Genomic DNA, 13,216 nt, shown 5'->3' with positions numbered 1-13,216 from the left:
GGGGTGTACTTTTCCGTTCCTGGCCAGGAAATACGCGCTCATGGGTGGAGGGCCAGCCCTTCCGCTCCCTCGGCTCTCCCGGCAAAGATAAGCGCCTTCCTCTGGCTTTGGCAAAGCAGAAGGGGAGGTGAATAGAAAGCATCCTACTCAAAGGCGGGAGACCCAACTTCCCTTTTATGGTTACAGCCCGGAGAAGCCTCTCCTCGCCTCCCAAGAGATTCCAGAAAGCTGGATAAAACCGCTAATCTGGTCCCAGGGCACCTGCTCTTCGGCCTGCAGAGAATTTGCCCTTTCTCATCTCTGCCCTCCCCCACCAGGCCTGGGGCAGGAAGGGACTGAGCTTGGCCAAGGCTCAGAGCCCCTCCCATGCCAGGGGAGCCTATTCTTCCCATCTTCCCCTTCAGAGGCTTTGGGCCTGGAGGTATCTGGCTCAGGGGAAAGATAAGAGGCGGGGCCAAGCATGAAAGCAAGGTAAACTAGAGATTAATGGGAACAAGAAAGAGCCCCGGTCAAGGGCCTGGAGAGAATGAGACGCTGGAAGCTCCGGAATCGTAGCCCCATTCCCAAAGGGGTGGGTCTCCCAGGACCACCCTAGTTCACGTGCAGAGAGAGCAGGACTCAGGGCAGCGCCAGCGTAGGTTCCTGGTCTGCGCCCTGTTCTGAGTCCCCCAGGATATCGGGAACATCCACCCCCCATTCTCCCCACCCTGGCAGACCAGGCAGCCCAGCCGGAATCCTTCTCCAATCCACAGTCACTGCCTGCCGTCTAGGCTTGCCACATCTGCTCTGGGTGGGAAACCTTCTTGACTTTTCCCATTGCAGCTGCCTCTCCATTCTTCCTTCCTCATGCCCACCCCTTCCTCGCTTCTGGGTCTGTCCTGACCTTCAGACTCTGATGGGTCACACAGCTGAGGCTTCAGGGGGTGAAAAACGTGGCTTCTGGCGGAGGGCATGGGTGAGACTTATCACGGGTGACTCGTGAAGGTCGGTGCTCAGTCACTCTTGACACCTGCTTCTCAGCCTCAGGCCGAACCCCGGAGCCCCAGGAGTTGGCTGTGTGAGCGCCCAGAGGAGCAGGAAGCTGCAGAGCAGAGGGGGCCTGGGGGGGGGGGATGTCAGGGAGGTGGCCTCAGCCCTCTGCAGCACATCTCTCCCATCTGCCCAAGTGGAAGGTTCTGTGGGCTGGAATGAACACCAGACCTGGTCCAAACAGATCATCTGGAAAAGTACTTACTTTGGCTTCAGAACTTGTCACAGGCCGTTCTGGCAGAGTGTTTTCCAAAGAGTGTGGAGTGGGACCAGAAACTCAAAATTGCTGTGAAGGCCACTATTGTGAGAATTCCCAGGTATATGTTTTTGATATAGTCTGCTCCCAGATCCTTTGATAAGATCACCACCCCAGGCTGTCCCTGGGTCACCCTCCCTAACCCAGCACTCACCTGTTCAGAATTTCTAGATGGATCGTGGATCCAGATTTCAATTCCCAGTTCTATGTGTGGCCTCCTCAGTGCCCTTCTGAGTTGAAGGTGGCCACGAGGGACAGCTGGGGTCACTAAGCCCACTCTGCACCAGGCAGGTGCTCAGAGTGTATTTGTTGAGTTGAAGGAAAGATTATAAATTCATCATGGTTCATCCCAGTGTCTAGACCAGTGTTGTCCAATAGAATAAAGTGCGTGGTCCATAGAGGCAAGCTACGTATGTATCTTTAAGTTTTCTAGTAACCTCATTAAAAAAAGAAACAGGTAAAGTTAATATTAATACAACTTATCAAATCAAATATACCCAAAATATTCTCATTTCAACATGTAATCAACATAAAATGATCATTGAAAATGAAATGGGGTTTGTTTGTCTTTGGTACTAAGTTTTAGAAATCAGGAGTATATTTTGGACTGAGAGTGCACGTCAATCTGGACTAGCCACATTTCAAGAGCCACATGTGCATGTGGCCAGTGGCTACCATATTGGATGGCGCAGGTCTAGACAAGAAGTGCTAAATTGCGCTATCTCAGTCCAGGAAACTCTGAAAGAAGGCAAGGCCAGAAGAGAGGAAATGAACGAGGGCAGGAGAGACCAGGATGGGCTGCAGAGGACAAGACCTCCTTCAAGCTCAGAGGGGATCTGCCTGTGCCTTCCTAGGAGATGAGGGAGGAGCTAGGATGACCTTGGCGGGACTGGGCGATTTTAACTTGATCTAGCATGAGAGAGCTAGATGCGTCCTGCCCTGAAAGTGGCTCTGGCCCCGGGATGTGCTGCCGATAAAGTGCAATTTCTATCACGCTTTTCAGAAGGGCAGCGGAAGCCCAGCGGCAGCCCGGTCCTGAGGCTCGGTGCCCAGGAAGCCTCTTGCCAAAAGCACTTTGCAGGTGGGCGGCGGGGGAGGCGGCGGGGAGGGGAGTAGGTCAGCAGCAGCTCCAGCTTCAACCAACTTCTGGCCTTTGAAGCTGGAGATTCAGACACAGTCGGGGAGTGAGATCTGCACTCCACCCCTCCCCCCAGACCCTGAAACCCCCGCGCCCCTGGGGGGGGCTCTAGTAGCCCTGGGGGCGCCACAGGCCTCCTGGGGTTGAAAGCAAAAACAGGGAACAGGCGACGTCCCCGCCAAGCCTCAGCGACTGCTAGGGTGTCCCGCGAGAGGTCTGAGATCTTGCAGCCTGAAGTCCGTCCCTGGTGACAGCGCCCCGACAGCCCTTGCAAAGGTCACCTGGGCCCTTGGGAGAGAAGTGTCTTCTCCCTGCTCTGGGAGACTGACGAGGCCGGGAAGCCACCGGTAACATCGGCCGCGCCGCGCGCCGCGACAGCCCCCTGCTTGGTCCCACTCACCCCCAGGTCCACTGGGAGGGGACAAAGTGCTGCCCGGGTCCTCCAGAATGCTGACAGAACGCCCCTAGTAGGGACGCCTGGGTGGCTGACTCGGTTAAGCGTCTGCCTTTGGTTCAGGTCATGATCGCGGGGTCCTGGAATCGAGCCCCGCATCGGGCTCCCTGCTCGGCGGGAAGCCTGCTTCTCCCTCTCTGTCACTCCCCCTGCTCGTGCTCTCTCTCTCTCTCTCTCAAATAAGTAATAAATAATAAGAATCTTTGGGGAAAAAAAAAAAAAGAACGCCCCTAATGCTTGACGGCCATTTGCTCTTGCACACAGCTATTCACGTGGTCCATCTGACCTCCGAGACCAAGCCTGAACCCCTCCCCCGCCAAGTTCAGGGATGACAGCCGCGTTCAGTATACTGGCTGAACGCCGACTCCTTCTTGGGCAATGCTTCAGTTGGGCTCTGGAGTGTTTTGTTTTGTTTAAAGATTTATTTATTATTGGGGCGCCTGGGTGGCTCAGTTGGTTAAGCGACTGCCTTCGGCTCAGGTCATGATCCTGGAGTCCAGGAAACTCCATCCTTTTCCATCCTTAAAAACAAGACCACCACGACCAAAACCAGCCCCTGGCCACCAGCCCCAGGTCTTCACAGCCACACCTGTTGATAGAACCACCTGCTCCCACTGCCCCATTTCCTCACCACCCATCCAGTCCTCGGACCAAACAGTGGAGGTTGCCAACTCCGAATCCATCTCCTTCTCCACCCCATCATCTGGATCCTGGCAACGGCCACCTCTGGCCCTGTCCTCTCCAGTCCCGCCTGAACCCCTGAGCCCTGGCTCACCTGTTTGCCCCCTACTCCCTCTACAGCTCCTCTCAGGGCCATGCTCCCTTCTCGGCTCCAGTGTCTTTCGGTTCCTTGAAAATTCTTGCCCTTGGACCTTCTCCCCATTTACAGCCTCATTCCTCACTTCATCTGGCTAATTCTTATTCTATCTTTAGCTCTCAATTTATTTTTTTATTTTTTTAAAAGATTCTATGTATTTTTGCAAGAGAGAGCAAGCACAAGCAGGGGGGAGGGGCAGAGGCCGAAGCAGACTCCCCGCTGAGCAGGGATCCAGATGTGGGATTCTGTGGATCCCAGGACCCTGGGATCATGACCTGAGCCTAATGGACTGAGCCACACAGGCGTCCCATCACGGTGGAAATGTCTTTCCCAGTGCACGATAGAAACAAGAATTGACTTGCTGCTGTAAAAAAGAGAATTAGGAGTATATTCACAAATCCACCCCCTCCCCAACTAGCTTCCCTCCTTAGCCTTTCCAGATGGATCAGTGGAAGCATCATGCATCCAGCACCAGGCACCCCCTGTCTATGAGGCCCCAGCCGAGTGCTCACCGGGGGCCAGGCCCTGGGGCAGCATGTCCCGTGATCCTCACTCGCCATCACTAGCCCCACTGCTCAGATAAGGACACCCAGCCTTAGAGGACGCGCCCCCTTGAACTCACTGTCTCTGAGCACTCATCTGACGCTGTTGCTTTTATGTAAAGGTCCTATTTTCTGCAACTCTCTAAAGCCCCCCACGAGTCTCATTTTCCTGCATCTTCCCCAGAGCGTCTCCTCACGGGACCACCTCACACAACCTCGTACGTGAGGATGCGACACTCTGCGCTGTCCCTGTGGCCCAGAGAGGAGGCGGCAGAGCCCGAGGGACAAAAGGTCTGCGGCTCCAACACAAGGGCCAACCACTCCCTTCCAAGGACTTTTATGGGTTCTTCCCCTTTCTGAGTCTTTCCTAAATGTCAAAGATTTATAGTGTTTATTGGCTAAAATACTTGCCCAGCATCTCTAGGAGCTTAAGGAGAAAGAATAAAAGATGTGAAGAAGAAAATCTGGGGACCAGTGTTGTTGCAAAGGGGATGGAGACTGAAATCCTGCTTATTCAGACAGAACTGCAGAATCTGGAGACAAGGAACTGAAGAAAGTATCTGTCCAACTTCCTACCCGACTCCTCCCTGCAAAGCCCCCCAGTGTGCCTGTATTAATTCCTACAATGATGGGGAACACACACACCTCAAGAAGCAACAGATTCTTGGGGCGCCTGGGTGGCTCAGATGGTCAAGCGTCTGCCTTCGGCTCAGGTCATGATCCCAGGGTCCTGGGATCGAGCCCTGCGTCGGGCTCCCTGCTCGGTGGGAAGTCTGCTTCTGCCCCTCCCTCTCCCTCTGCCTCTCCCCCTACTCATGCTCCCTCTCTCTGTATCTCTGTGTCTCAAATGAATAAATAAAATCTTAAAAAAAAAAAAAAAAGCAACAGATTCTTGATCCGAACACTGAAGCTGCAACCAAGTTCGTCCTCCCTTCCATCTCCCCACACCGGTGTCCTCTCCCTGGGACAGTCCTTTAAGTATGTGAAGATCGCGGGTGCAAGCCTTCTCTTCCTCAGGCTCAAGATCCTTCGGATTCAAGTGCTCCTCCCTGTCTTACCTGTGTGGCCATTGCCTTCTGGGCACACCCCACCTGTCCAGAAATAGAGAGAACCCCAGCACGACATGCCCAGCGGAGCCGGAGCCGTGGGTCTGTCACCTTCGTGGATGAGGAAATCTTATTTCTACCGAAGTAGTAACTGTGCCCCGATCAGACCACATCAGCAATGTGTATTTTTTGACCTTCATCTTAACCATGATTTGGCCTAAATCTGTAGACATGAAATCTGAGAAAGTTATTATTTTTTAAGATTTTATTTTTTATTTTTTTTTAAAGATTTTTATTTATTTATTGAGAGAGATAGTGATAGAGAGAGAGCATGAGAGGGGGAGAGTCAGAGGGAGAAGCAGACTCCCCGCTGAGCAGGGAGCCCAATGCGGGACTCGATCCCGGGACTCCAGGATCATGACCTGAGCCGAAGGCAGTCGCTCAAACAACTGAGCCACCCAGGCGCCCCTAAGATTTTATTTTTAAATAATCTCTACACCCGTGGGGCTCGAACCCATAACCCCAAGATCAAGAGTCACGTGCTCCACTGACTGAGCCAGCCAAGCACCCTTGAGAAAGTTCTTTGAACTAAATTTAATATAGCATTTCATTTTTACGAAGGTATCAGAAACTGCATGTCAATCCCTTTTCAAAGAAGTTACTACATGGAGATGCTAGAAGTTGTGCTTGGAGAGACACCTGAGGACCCACCATTAAGAATCTTATGGTCCGGGCACCTGGGTGGCTCAGTCATCAAGCGTCTGCCTTTGGTTCAGGTCATGATCCCGGGGTCCTGGGATCGAGCCCCGCATGGGGCTCCCTGCTCAGCAGGAACCCTGCTTCTCCCCTTCCCTCTGGCTGCCACTCTGCCTGCTTGTGCTCTCTGTCAAATGAATAACTAAAATCTTAAAAAAAAAAAAAGACATGCGTGTGTATTAATTACCTTTCAAGTATCAGCAAGGGTTATCTGAGTGTGGAAGGTGTGGCCATTTTTATTCCCCACATACTTTTATGTGTTTGAAGGTGAATAAATGCATGTGTGCTTTGAACAAGAGACACTGCTAAGAAGGGCTTTTTAGGGAGGGGGCAATTATTGATGTCTTTTGTTTTCTCTTTATTCGTTCCTGAATTTTCCAAGTCTTTTATAAGGAGCATGTAATAATATCTTCACAACCAGAAAAAATGTCATTAAAGTAGAATAACCAACAAAGCAAAAAACCCCAGCAGGCAATGGTATTTATATATATATATATATTAAAAAAACTCACAAAAGTCATTGAACTATACACCAGAAAAGGGCACATTTACTGTCTGCAAATTATGCCCCATAAAGTTTTTTTTTAAGACTTATTTATTTGAGAGAGAGAAAGACAGAGCACAAGCAGGGGGAGCGGCACACAGAAGGAGAAGCAGGCTCCCTGCTGAGCAGGGAGACCAAGAGCCCGACTTGGGGCTCGATCGCAGGACCCTGGGATCATGACCTGAGCCAAAGGCAGACTCTTAACTGACTGAGCCACGCAGGCGTCCCCCCGCCATAAAGTTCATTTTAAGAAATTTTAAAAAGCTTTAGAGCTCTTACATTTCATTTTAAGCAGTCTATGTTGTAGTGAAGAACTTATCATCTTCATGGAAAGTAAATTCATGTACACCAGCAGTAGACGCTCCTATTAAATTTCTAAGTGCCCCCTTTCAAGACAATTAATTAAAGCTCTCTAATTTTGGTGTCACCAGTTTTGGGTTTGGGGTCCTGTAGCCTATTACTAAAGATGACAATTGTAATTCTGTTGAATAAACAGTTGCTTAATGGGGCGCCTGCCAGGCTCAGTTGGAAGAGCATGCAGCTCTTAATCTCCGGGTCATGAGTTTGAGCCCCACATTGGGTGCAGCGATTACTTAAATAAAACTTTTAACAACAACAACAAAAAATACAAATAAATGGTGTAAGCAAAGAACAAATGTGTAATGCTTGTGTGTGCATAAATTTTTCTGCTAACAGTGATTAGCTCTGAAGAATAGTAATAGGAAGGAATGTGAGGGGGACTTTTACTGTCGTATACCTTTTAGTATTGATCAAGATGCTTTTATTATTTCGTTTTAGTAAGTTTATTTATTTTTATTTTTTAAAAATATTTTTATTTATTGGGGCGCCTGGGTGGCTCAGTCGTTGTGTCCGCCTTCGGCTCAGGTCATGATCCCAGGGTCCTGGGATCGGGCCCCGCATCAGGCTCCCTGCTCCGTGGGAGGCCTGCTTCTCCCTCTCCCACTCCCCCTGCTTGTGTTCCCTCTCTCTTAAAAAAAAAAAAGATTTTTATTTATTTATTCAACAGAGAGAGACACAGTGAGAGAGTTTTTAAAGAGGCAGGCTGGCTGCTGGCCTGAGTTTGGGTTGATATGGCTATTAAATTGTGATTAAAATTATAGAACCAAAAAATGGTTTGCATTAGAGAATTGCTATAAACAGGGAAGTCCAAAACACATTCCACACTGGGAGCATGATTTCTTACCTTTCTGCACAAAGTGGCTCAGACTTGGCACAGAGTTTAGGCTCATGGTTTTTCTAATAGTTGACTAAAGCCTTTTCCATCCTCTGTTACCAGGCCTCAGAACCCATGTCTGAGGCCAGTCAAGGTGGGGTTGCTAGTTTTAGCAAATAACATAGGACACTCAGTTACATTTGAATTTTGGATAAACGACAAATAATTTTGAACATATCAGTATTTCCCAAATATAAGATACAGTATATAAAAAACGATCCATTGTTGATTTGAACTTCAAATTTAACCAGGCATTTGTATTTTATCTGGCAACCCTAAATCAAAGGTCATGGGTTCTGGGCGCCTGGGTGGCTCAGTTGGTTAAGCGACTGCCTTCGGCTCAGGTCATGATCCTGGAGTCCCAGGATCGAGTCCCACATCGGGCTCTCTGCTCGGCAGGGAGTCTGCTTCTCCCTCTGACCCTCCTCCCTCTCATGCTCTCTGTCTCTCATTCTCTCTCTCTCAAATAAATAAATAAAATCTTAAAAAAAATAAAAATAAAAATATTAAAAAAAAAAAAAAAAAATTCTGGCCCAGGCCATGTTTTCCAGGCGAACCTATGTTGATCTATTCACAGCCTTCTCTGGTAGTGCCTGGTTGTGCTCTGGCACATCACATCCCTCCTGACCACACAAGAACCCCCCCAGCCGCCCCCCCGGCCCCATGCTGAAAGCTCGGCCCTTCCCTCTCCTATTTCCCAGGTTCGTAGAGACTACTCAGAGGAGCTGCCTTCTGCGGGCAATGAGATAAATAAGAGGAAAAGCAGTCCCCACCCCACCCTGTTTCTTCTAGGCCAACAAGTCCCCAAAAGCAGACCACGGGAATCAAACAGCATAATCACAAGCTGGTCTATAATCGAGACGGGGCCAAACGCTGCAGACTTCGTCCATGATCATTTTCGCATCGGAATGTGAAATAAACAATCCACTGACAGTTTGCACTTACCCTATTTCCAGGGCTTTTGCCTTTAAAAGCATCGCCAGGAGCCCAAGTCCTCATGCAGACCATTCTGCAGAGGCTGGGGCCTGTCACTGTTGTCGACAGCACCTGGGTACAGGACCGAATATCAGGCCCTGCCTGCTGGGCACAAGCCACAGCTGCAACGTGCTTTCAGAAAAATGGGCCAGGCCACGGGCTCCCTGTCAGTGCTTTTCAATGTCCCCAGTGCAAAGGTAAAATTCCGCTTTCACAGGACCACACAAACTAAAAATAAAATTGAAAAAAAAGGAAAAAAAAAGCGATCTAGTTCTGTATCATTTTTCCCCATGGTCAGGTCCCATTCAGGTCACTGGCTGTGCAGGGAAATCGGTTATGAACAGTTGCTTGGCTCTGCCTTGCCTGGGGTTTAAGGCTGTCAGCCAGCCGTGCCCTCTGTGATGGCCCCGGAGAGCAGAGCAGACAAGGATACTTGTGGAAGGTTCGGCCGAGGGTAAAGAGGGAACCCGGTCAGCTTTTCCTCCAGGCATTAGCAGTGGGCTTCCTTGGGTTTTCTCTCACAGTCCCCGAATCTAGGAGAAAATAGGCCTAGTGTGTCAAGGGCAGGGCAAGGAAATGCTGTGCCATTTCCTCAGATTGAGAGGGCAGGAGAAAGCCAACAGAGCGAATGCCTGTCACCATGTCATCTTCTCTTTTTCTCGTTTTCCACTCCTGAGTCACTTCCCATTACTAATTTCCTCAAAGATGTCATTCAAAGTAGGGTGGAGAAATTTCTAAGTAACGACACAACTCATGACCTAGAAGGTGAGATGGTTCTCTTTACATGCGGCTGGTCACAGTCGGAAAGTGGAAGTCCGAATCCGTATTGCATGATGTTTTAAAAACTTACGCAACACATCTAGTCCAGGCCGGCCTGCTTCCCAGCACCCACCCCCAGCAAATCACTTATGGATTATTCTGCCCATCCCTCTACAGTCCTCCACTCCAGGCCATCAGTCATTCTGGGCTCCTGTGCTAGGCCAGGTCTAAACCGCCTCGAAACGAGACCATTCAAAATAATCCCTCTTCCCCTTTCACCCTGGCACACACTTCCAGTTTTCATTTCTTTTTCCTAAGATCAGTGGTTCTCAAAACTTAATGTGATAATTACATACAGAAAATTGTTGGGTGATGCAACTATTCTGTACCTTCCAGTGGTGGTTACTCAACTGTATGCATTTGCAACTATATACTAAATAAAAAGGGTGAATTTTACCACATGTAAAATTACACCTTAACAAAAGATTTTTCAACAATCACCTAGAGAACTTAGTTGTGGTTACGTAGGCCTGAGATGCATCCAAGGAACCTACATTTTTTTTTTTTTTTAAAGATTTTATTTATTTGACAGAGAGAGACATAGAGAGAGAGGGAACACAAGCAGGGGGAGTGGGAGAGGGAGAAGCAGGCTTCCCGCCGAGCAGGGAGCCCGATGCGGGGCTCGATCCCAGGACCCTGGGATCATGACCTGAGCCGAAGGCAGACGCTTAACGACTGAGCCACCCAGGTGCCCCAGGAACCTACATTTTAATAGGCATTCCCGTCACTTCTCCCACTGGCGGCACAATGGTCACATTTGGAAAACACGCTGTAGACACAGCAAGGTCCCCCCAGCAAAGATCCACAGACCCGCCTGCCTCTGCCCCACCAGCAGCTGCTGCACACCCCTCCAGGAAAAGCTCCGGGGGTGCTGGAGTGAGCCACTGTGCAGACTTGATTCTGTTCTCAGCTCTGCCTCAACCTCCACATTCTTCATGCCCCTGGTAACATGCTTCCAATTTGAGGTAACTGAAGGAGAGAAAACCCTAAAAATATGGTATGTTTCACGTAAGCCCTAGGAAGTTTCACACTCCATGTAGCAAAGATTTTAACTTTGATGATGATACCTTTTCCAGGTATTAGTCTCTGTGCTGATGGCAAATCTGCCAAAGAATCCACTTTCAGAAGGAAGAGCGTGCCTTCACTGCCCGGACAGCTTTCGAACAGCCCACAAGTCATTACCAAATATGGTTGGCTGACTGGTTTACAATCTGTGCTGCTGAGGGCGCGCTCTGTGCATGACCTACCAGCCAGCCTCGTGTCTGGGGGAAACAGCATTTTTGCAACAGATGCTACCCTCTCCTGCACTTCCCCCCAGAAGGCAGATTAGCCATACCAAGATTGGGCCGGGTCTGCAGGAACAGCCCTCTCAGAAGGCGCTCCTCTCGGAGAAAAGGCCCTGAGAACCAAAGGGAGCCCGAGACCGGGTGTGATCCCAGTTTCTTTGGCCTTCCCACTCCTACACAAGGCCACACACCCTTCTCAGATTAGGATGCCAGAAATATGCCCATTCATGCAGCCACTGCACTGCCAGGGGTTGTAACTCAGCTGTTGAAGAAGAGCATGTTTTAGGGGCGCCTGGGTGGCTCAGTCATTGGGCGTCTGCCTTTGGCTCGAGTCATGATCCCAGGGTCCTGCTCAGCGGGAAGCCTGCTTCTCCCTCTCCCACTCCCCCTGCTTGTGTTCCTGTTCTCGCTAACTCTGTCAAATAAATAAAATCTTTAAAAAAAGAAAAGAAAAAACAAAAAGGGCATGCTTTGAGCCCAAACATCTACTTGGAAATTTTCCTGCTCCTGCATTCCCACTGAGATCAATTTACAGGTGAATGTACTAGGAGAGGTTTTCATATCAGGTTTTCCATACAAACCATTAAGCTCTCAGGTACTATTTCACACAAAGAATGGGGTAAAATCCTCAATATGACACTTACTGGCAGCTGAGTTTTCAAGTTTGGGAAAAGATGCACAGACCACAAATGAATTTTCCCAACTGTATGTGGCAATGACCAGTCTTCCTGAGACGAGGCCCTGAGCAGTCTCTCCCCACCACTAAGTTTTACATCAATGTACAGAACAGAATTAGCAATGGGTGGGCACCTGGGTGGCTCAGCTGTTATGTGTCTGCCTTCAGCTCAGGTCATGATCCCAGGGTCCTGGGATCAAGCCCCACATCAGGCTCCCTCCTCGGCGGGAAGCCTGCTCCTCTCTCCCCCACTCCCCCTGCTTGTGTTCCTGCTCTCGCTGTCTCTGTCAAATAAATAAATAAAATCTTAAAAAAAAAAAAAAGAATTAGCAATGGGTGATCTCTGGCACTAGAATGGGCAATTCCTTAGCTGTTCATACAACATCCAAGCTGCACACCACATGACATTGCTGGTTAGCAGTTGAATTTTACATTTAAATTATCTTAAAAAACTGGATGTCCTAGCTACATTTTTCAGTACCAGTATGCTAACCACATCTAATACTTGGTGCCTGAGGTAGAGACTTCTTTAAGAGCTTTATTAAAGAAAACACAATTGAGAGTACAATAAAGAAAAAACATTTTCCATCTTGGAAGCATATAGCCAAATGTCTTTGCTGGTTCAACAAGCAAACCCTGAAATGCAAAACACTTACTCCTTTTATTTCTGTAGAGATTTTGCATGGGAATAAAGATTTTTTGTCTGGACTCCTGGATTTTGGAATACTATGGACTGTCTCTTTAAAAAGTATGATTATTGGGGCGCCTGGGTGGCTCAGATGGTTAAGCGTCTGCCTTCAGCTCAGGTCATGATCCCAGGGTCCTGGGATCGAGTCCCACATTGGGCTCCCGGCTCAGCGGGGAGCCTGCTTCTCCCTCTGACCCTCTCCCCTCTCATGCTGTTTCTCTCTCGCGCGCTCTCTAAAAAATAAATAAAATCTTTAAAAAAAAAAAAAAAGTATGATTATTGGGGCGCCTGGGTGGCTCAGTCGGTTGAGCGGCTGCCTTCGGCTTGGGTCATGATCCCGGAGTCCTGGGATCAAGCCCTACATTGGGCTCCTTGCTTGGCGGAGAGCCTGCTTCTCCCTCTCCCTCTGCCTACTACTCTGCCTACTTGTGCTCTCTATCTCTGTCAATAAATAAAATCTTTAAAAAAAAAAGTATGATTATTAAGGTAGAATGTGCATGAACCAAACTCACTTAACATTATGAAAAACAACACAACTACATCAGGGACAACAAATAAAATCTTTTAATCTCTCCATGATGTGTGGCCAGAATGAGTAACAAGTATGCAATTCAACCTAATGATTCTAACATTTGATGGTGACTGAATTATTACAGATTTAGGATATATAGGTGAGTTGAAATTTTATTTCCAAACTCTGTATAGGTGTTGGGGCTTTCTTATTTTTAGGTGGTAAGGCTCTTCATGAGATTACATGATTTTGGGCGCCTGGGTGGCTCAGTCGTTAAGCGTCTGCCTTCGGCTCAGGTCATGATCCCAGGGTCCTGGGATCGAGTCCCACATCGGGCTCCCTGCTCCGCGGGAAGCCTGCTTCTCCCTCTCCCACTCCCCCTGCTTGTGTTCCTGCTCTCACTATGTCTCTCTCTGTCAAATAAATAAATAAAATCTTTAAAAAA

Source organism: Leptonychotes weddellii, chromosome 15 (genome assembly GCF_054177405.1).
Source record: "Leptonychotes weddellii isolate Sample4059 chromosome 15, ASM5417740v2, whole genome shotgun sequence".
Lineage (NCBI taxonomy): Eukaryota > Metazoa > Chordata > Mammalia > Carnivora > Phocidae > Leptonychotes > Leptonychotes weddellii.
This window is presented reverse-complemented; position numbering follows the sequence as displayed.